This window comes from Palaemon carinicauda, chromosome 1 (genome assembly GCF_036898095.1).
Source record: "Palaemon carinicauda isolate YSFRI2023 chromosome 1, ASM3689809v2, whole genome shotgun sequence".
Taxonomy (NCBI): Eukaryota; Metazoa; Arthropoda; class Malacostraca; order Decapoda; family Palaemonidae; genus Palaemon; species Palaemon carinicauda.
In genome coordinates this window covers 47212406-47219483 of record NC_090725.1, presented here as the reverse complement: position 1 = coordinate 47219483, position 7078 = coordinate 47212406, and the positions used below count along the sequence as shown (strand labels likewise).

The window sequence follows — 7078 nt, the reverse complement described above, 5'->3', positions numbered from 1 at the left end:
TGCTGCTACCCCAGAAAATATGAGAAAAAACTAATGCCACAATGTTCCAGTCCTCTTGAAGATGACAAATACTAAGCAATAAGAAGCCGATTAAGATGTATACCCAAATTAAATTTTACCCTTTTTTCATGAGTGTGTGTGATGCACAGTATTTGTATGTGGGAGATGTTGGTTAAAAGAAATTGAATTCTAATGCAGTGTTCGCAATTGATAATAAGCAGACACTGAAGACCACTGAAGTGCAACTTGCTGGAATTTTGGTTTGGCGACTGAATTGTAAGGATGATGAGCGAAATGGTTAAAGGTTGTTGACCAATTGAGGGTGGAAACAATCCATATAATGCAATCTCTTCTTTTGAGGCTTATGACTAATATACTTTTAACTTCTATTCATACAAGGATAATTTCTCAAATAGAAAACTAAACTTTTATTTTCGTATCAAGAAACAACAGTCAAGTTAGTTAAACACTAGCTGACAACATACATATAGTTAATTAAAATTCCTTCAAATAGAAGAAAAATGGTTAAAGGATGATAACCCCACTAGTCCCCCGTTCCGGCTGATTACTCAATGAAATACACTGAAACTAAAATCACAGAAAACCTAAACCCATGATTATGGTTTGGGACCATAACCTGGACGATATTTTCACGTTTTGGGATAATACTTGGGTAAAAAATCTAAAACTGAATGACGAAAGATAGAAAACATGTCATATTTATTTTTGTGATTGTAAGTTAATCGCCAAGAAGATATTTAGCTGTATATAAGAAACTAACTCTCGCTGTGACTTCCATTCATATCCTTAGCTACAATTAGATTCCGATTGGGATAGGTTAAACTATCTTTACAATGGATTAAAGCTACTAAAATTAATGTTATTTAAAATACACTAAACCGCATACTCTACCATTATATTTCAATTAAATAGCATAACTTTGTATGAAGGGCATTGGGAGGCAAATATCGTACAATAAATTCATTTAAACTCATTCATCAAATGGACTGTCCAGCGATACAGACTGTCAGAAATCCATCACTTAATAATTCCTGCCAACCACCACCCTCCAGTCCAGACATCAGGATTATAAAAAGAAAAAAAAAAGAAAAAATATATATATTTGGAAGAAATCAGATTCAGATCTTTCCATACAGATTATTTTCTCTTAATCCAAAATAGATTACCATTGAGTTAACAAATACGCACACACACACACATACATACATCATATATATATATATATATATATATATATATATATATATATATATATATATATGTATATATATACAGTATATATATAGTGTAATATATACATATATATATATATATATATATATATATATGTATATATATACAGTAAAATTATAGTGTAATATATATATATATATATATATATATATATATATATATATATATATATATATATATATATATATATATATATATATATATACATTATATAATGGTCCCAGCCATTATATTGAAATGACGATAATGAGACTAAAAAAAATGTTCTGTCACGTTCTTCAGGGAATCATAAAGTTGCATCAAATACATGTGCACAATAAAAACTTCACATGTGAGGATATCAATAAGAATACAAATATCGTCGGCAGTGTCCCGGATGGCAGAAGACTCAGGATCCTGGAGGGCATGCTCATCAACCAAGAAAAACTTGAACTTCAATACGTGCAAGTGATGTTTCTCCTCCACTCCTGCCATAGGAACATCATCAAACGACTCACAAATATCGAGAGGGCAGCGATAATCAGCAGCACGACAGGTTGCGTGCAACTGAAACTTTCCTGGAAAGCGACTCAGGCAGTCAGCAAGCAGTTCTGAACTCTCAGGACCTAGAAGCTAAGTGTCAGAACAGCTTATCGGACTCCAGACTCCACTTAGGCAGCGTATATCCAAAGTGGGATCTCCACCCACTCAAACCTAGATTCCTCTCAGTTTCGACGGCTGTGAGCGGATACGCAGCCTAATTAAACATCAGATTAATGATACACCAGGCACACAGACAAATTTAATACGATTTAACAACATAACACAAGATGACATCACCAGAAGTATCACAAGAGCAAAGAAAACAAACTGCGCGATCGATCCTATGCCAATATCTGAAGTAATTGGAGAGAAAAACTTTTCTAGTCTAGCCGAAATAATAATGAGAATAGCAAATGCAAGCATTGATGAATGTAAGTTTCCTAAATTTGAGAAAATGGCTATAGTCACACCAGTTCTGAAAAATGCACTGAACTACCAGGAATTAAGCTAATATAGACCTATTTCGAATCTATCCTTTGTTTCAAAAGTGCTTGAATATTGAACATCTAGTCAGTCACTTAAAAGTAATAGAAGCTTTGCCTGACATCCAATCTTCTTACTGAAAACTATACTCTACGGAGACAGCCATCTGCTCTGTTGTAAATGATATGCTGGAAATGATGGATGAAAATAAATGTGGTATTTGAATACTGCTCGATCTCAGTGCTGCTTTTGATACAGTTGTGCATGAACTGCCACTAAAGGATCTACGGTTCATCGGCGTTGAAAATCAAGCTTTTGAATACCTAAAAGACTCCTTAGTTGGTAGAAATTACTGTGTACAAATTGGAAACTCTTATTCATCATATGAACTCATAAACAGAAGGATACCTCATTGGAGTGTACTTCTCCCAATCTTATTCTGCATCTACTGTAAACTATTGGTCTATCGAAAATACTACAAAGGCATGGCGTGAAGTTCAAACTATTTGCGGATGACACACAATTTTATATCTCCATAAAATATATAGATGACACTACTGTAACTCTAAACTGAACCCATGATAGTGTTAGAGAATGGATGACATATAAACTACTAAAATTAAATGACAACAAAACTGAATTCATGGTGGTGGGTAAGAGAAACTGCGTGAGAAACTTGGGGGATATTCACATGAACATAAATAATGACTCAGTGCCGATATCTAGTAAAGTTCGAGATTTAGGTTTATTTCTTGACTGTAACCTGTCTCCAAATGCCCAAATAAATAATATAATAAAAACTGCTGGTTATCATCTGAGAAATATTGCGTTTATAAAAAAGTACCTGGACGAAAATTCTGTCAAGAAACTTGTGATAAACTGTGTTATTACCAGGACTGACTACTGCAATTGACTATTACAATTTACCAAAAGTGTAACTTAAGAAATTACAAAACATTATAAACAGAGGATCAAGACTGATAAAAGGTGTCCCACCTAGAGAGAGGATCACCCCTATAATAATTGATTTACACTGGCTGCCGATTAAAGCAAGAATTGAATTTAAAATAGGTACAATAACCCACCAAGTTATCAAAACCGGTCGTCCAAAATACTTAAGAGAATTGCTACATATGGTGCAGCCAACAAATCGTGTCGACACGAGAATAGTTACAGATGGTTTCAAACTGTTGGAACCTAGGCTCCAGAACCTTTAGATATGAGGCCCCGAAACTATATAATAAGCTCCTACGAAATATTCGAATGATTGAAACATTAAGGCTTTCAAGAGGAAACTGAAGACTTTCTTATTTAAATAGTCTTACAACAGTGACGATTTAGCAGTAAATGAACAATACGTGATCTGAAACGATAAATACTGTGAACGAAAAAGGTAAAATGAGAGTGGAGGTCCTATAGAGAGTGAGGTTCTCCTGCTGTATGGGATCGGAAAAGCAGCCATCAAAGTCTTTCAAAGTAAGTATCTATGACAGACCCCCTCCCGGCAAGCACCACGGCTAATGGGAGAGCAGCTCCATCCCAGACCAGGTATGGACTCCAGGGCTGACAGGTTGGCCTTTTTTCAGGCCAAAATATCTCAAAATTGTCCTTTTTGAAATTGGTTGGCCATCAGTAATATGAAAGTAGGTGGGCCTTAAATACTATATTTTTGGCCTTTTTCTAATAATGAGTTGGCCTTTTTTAAGTGGCGGTTGGTTAGAAGTTGGCCTTTTCTCATTCAGAAAACCTGGCAACCCTGACTCCAACCACCAGGAAAAATCAGTGACCAGCTCAGGACTTGAAAAAAAACCCACAGAGTCGTATAAATGGTGCCAGTTCTGTCACTTCAATCCAGGCTCTGCCTGGTAATGAGATAAGACACCTGGTACCCTCTCGTAATGCACAGCAGCAGAACTTGATCATACCTATCACGGCTGCCTAGTTTAGTAAAATTATAGAACTTTCTCCATGCATTCTGCTCCCCCTACTGATGTCCAACATTGCATAGTTACTGGCAGTATGCAGTACTGAAGAAAGAAGGAAAATCCAAGTAATTGAGAAGTTCGACTGCAAGATAAAGGTTACCGAGACTAACGATTTTTAACGAGACAAGCTTAAAAGAGGGCCTATTACCAAAATAATAATAATAATAATAATACTAATAATAATAATAATAATGATAATAATAATGATAATAATAATAACAATAATGATAATAATAATGATAATAATAATAAAAATAATAATAATAATAATGATAGAAAAGTTGTACAAAAATAAGTAGGTCTTATATTTTACAGTTTCTAGAGTAGCATTTAATTATTGAATGCATGATCTTTCTTCGTTATTATTTTATATCCAACTAGGAACTGATATTGTCTGAGAGTGCGGTAAGATAATGTCATCCGTTGTCTATGGTGCCAGGAGAAGGGGATGTGGCCGAGTGATATTCTTAAAGTGTGATGAATAAGTAGATATTGAAACCTTATTTACCTACTTAACCTAACCTAGGATGAGACGCTGTGCCCTCAATCATCAAACCCTTTAGTACGGATTAGGGATGTTAATTTAATAATCAAGACCACAAAATATAATAAAACATAATTTAACATAACTTAGTGGAAGCTCCACTCCAGTAATATGGACTCGCAATTTGAACCACTATCATATTGAGGTGAACCTAAGTGCCATTGCTAGTAAACATTGGGAAATCACTTTCATCTTTAACCTAACCTAGGACATCATGTAATTAATACTAAAGCATTATAGAATCTCAACGGTGTAAAAGTAAAGGTATACCCACAGTATAATGAGGGATATACTGTACGTGTTCCTTACTGAAAACAACGGAACCTAACATAACTTGAGTCAACTAGCTAGTTTTAAAATAAATAATTCAATCTGCAGACAATCCATTGTTTACATACCACTTCCTTATGACTCTTGGCCCCATTTAGACTTCTGTAACTAACAGAGAGAGAGAGAGAGAGAGAGAGAGAGAGAGAGAGAGAGAGAGAGAGAGAGAGAGAGAGAGAGAGAGAGTTGTATGGTATCTTTTAGGATTTTTGTGAAGTAACTCTTATTATTTTAAAATTGCATTAGCTATATTGAATATTAATTCCTAATGATTTTCAATATTCAGTTTCTTACCTCAACAAAGGAAACTTGGATGGTGATTTCTGTTGGCAATACTGTGATGATTCCTCCCAGTTAATTGCATAAATTCATTAGTATCCGTAAGTGATTTTTTTCTGTCGTGGGTTCCCGGTTACTGGTCACTCAAATCACAAGACCTTGACCACGTCACAAGTGTAAGCCTGAAGTGCTGTATAAACGTCATCAATATATTCTATCCCCAATACAGTGAACATCAGATTATGTTTATTTCATAATTCCAACTCTCACTCTATAAAGAGAGCTAGTTCTGTTGTTGATATTAACAGTTTTCTTCACCTTTATGCTACTACTAGAATTTCTAAATTGTTCCAAGTCTCTAAAGCTAAATTTTTTGTGTTGTATCATTTGCAGTCAACACTTTTGTTCCTATTTCCACTATTTCCTTTCAAATTTAGAATCTTTAGCTCGTATTCCCTATAAAGATAGCTTCTTTTATGTTTGGTTATCAATATGCAACTTATCATGTCATTGTCTTTTCCCTTTAAAATTGGATTTGCTGTTTTACTTCACAGATCTTTCTTGAAATTCTCATTCCTATGATTTCCACTTCAATTAGTACTTTTTACATAGTTATAACAGGTTTTGGGGAGGATTCAGGTGTTTGGGTCACAGTTAAGAAATCAAGCAAAAACGCCCCATAGGTAGCTTCTCGCTTACCCTACACTAACCAATGAAGAAATTCTACCCCATTATTTTCTTCATATGATTACCACTATAATCTTCCACCATCTGTCCACTTCACTCCTTTTCACATTATGAAAAAGCGCCTTATTTTAACGTTGATTCTATTCTCCACTTACGTTCACAGTCAAGGGCCGACGCATGGTCTTTGCCAGTTACCAGCCAACTTAACACTGGTGACTGCACTGACTGGTTATAAATAAACTGTTTCCTCTCTGTTCAGGGTTAAGGCTTAGCCTTTGCAACGGCGCCCTCAGGCTTCCTCAGGTGTTCTAAGGTTTCTTTACTTTACTCCCCACTTAATATATAATTCCTTTATCTCATATTAGTATTACCATCATGGAATAAACTCTTTTATCTCTGTCTACTTCATATTATTGTTAGATTTATATTGTTTTACTTTTCTTTTATATCTTTCTGTGATTTTTTTTATACAGTTTTACGCAAATTATAGTTTATATATCGTCTTGTGTTTCTAATTATAACGTTTAGTTTCTTGCACTGAACACTATAATATTTCAAGTATTTTGTTAATCTTCAGGTGGGTTCTTGGTTCGTAACTGCTCACTCCGCAAAAAGAGTTAGCGGGCATTCTAGGTGCAAAACTTCTAAGTTCATACTTCAACACTATTTGTGATTTTTCCCCTGTAACCATAAACAACAGTCTTAATGAAAATCTTAAGTTTTAATTTTATCTCATTTGACTTTGAAATTAGTTGTAATAATTAATTGTTATCAGTTTTGTCAACAGAGTCATGGTTCAACTTCTGTATACTACTAAGTTCCCTGATAGGATTTTGCAAAATACTAACGCTTATATCTTGTTCTTTCACCTTTCCTAATATTAGCCATGAAAATAAATTTTCTGTATTATGTTCTTTGCATAGGTCACACACAACATCTGTCTATTTTCCCCTGAAATTTGCTTTTAGTTTGAGAATATTTAACCTCGCCTTCATTA

The 7078-nt window shown here is 34.5% G+C and overlaps 1 protein-coding gene across 1 annotated transcript in view; it reads right to left on the bottom strand.

Moving 5' to 3' along the window:
* The window catches only part of LOC137647980 (spermidine/spermine N(1)-acetyltransferase-like protein 1), a 107718-nt gene extending 101425 nt beyond the window's left edge, over window positions 1-6293 (bottom strand). The window contains exon 1 of the mRNA XM_068380927.1: window positions 5410-6293. The gene's annotated coding sequence lies outside the window, so the exon portion shown is untranslated. The remainder of the gene's footprint in view (window positions 1-5409) is intronic.
* Window positions 6294-7078: the final 785 nt, after the last annotated feature.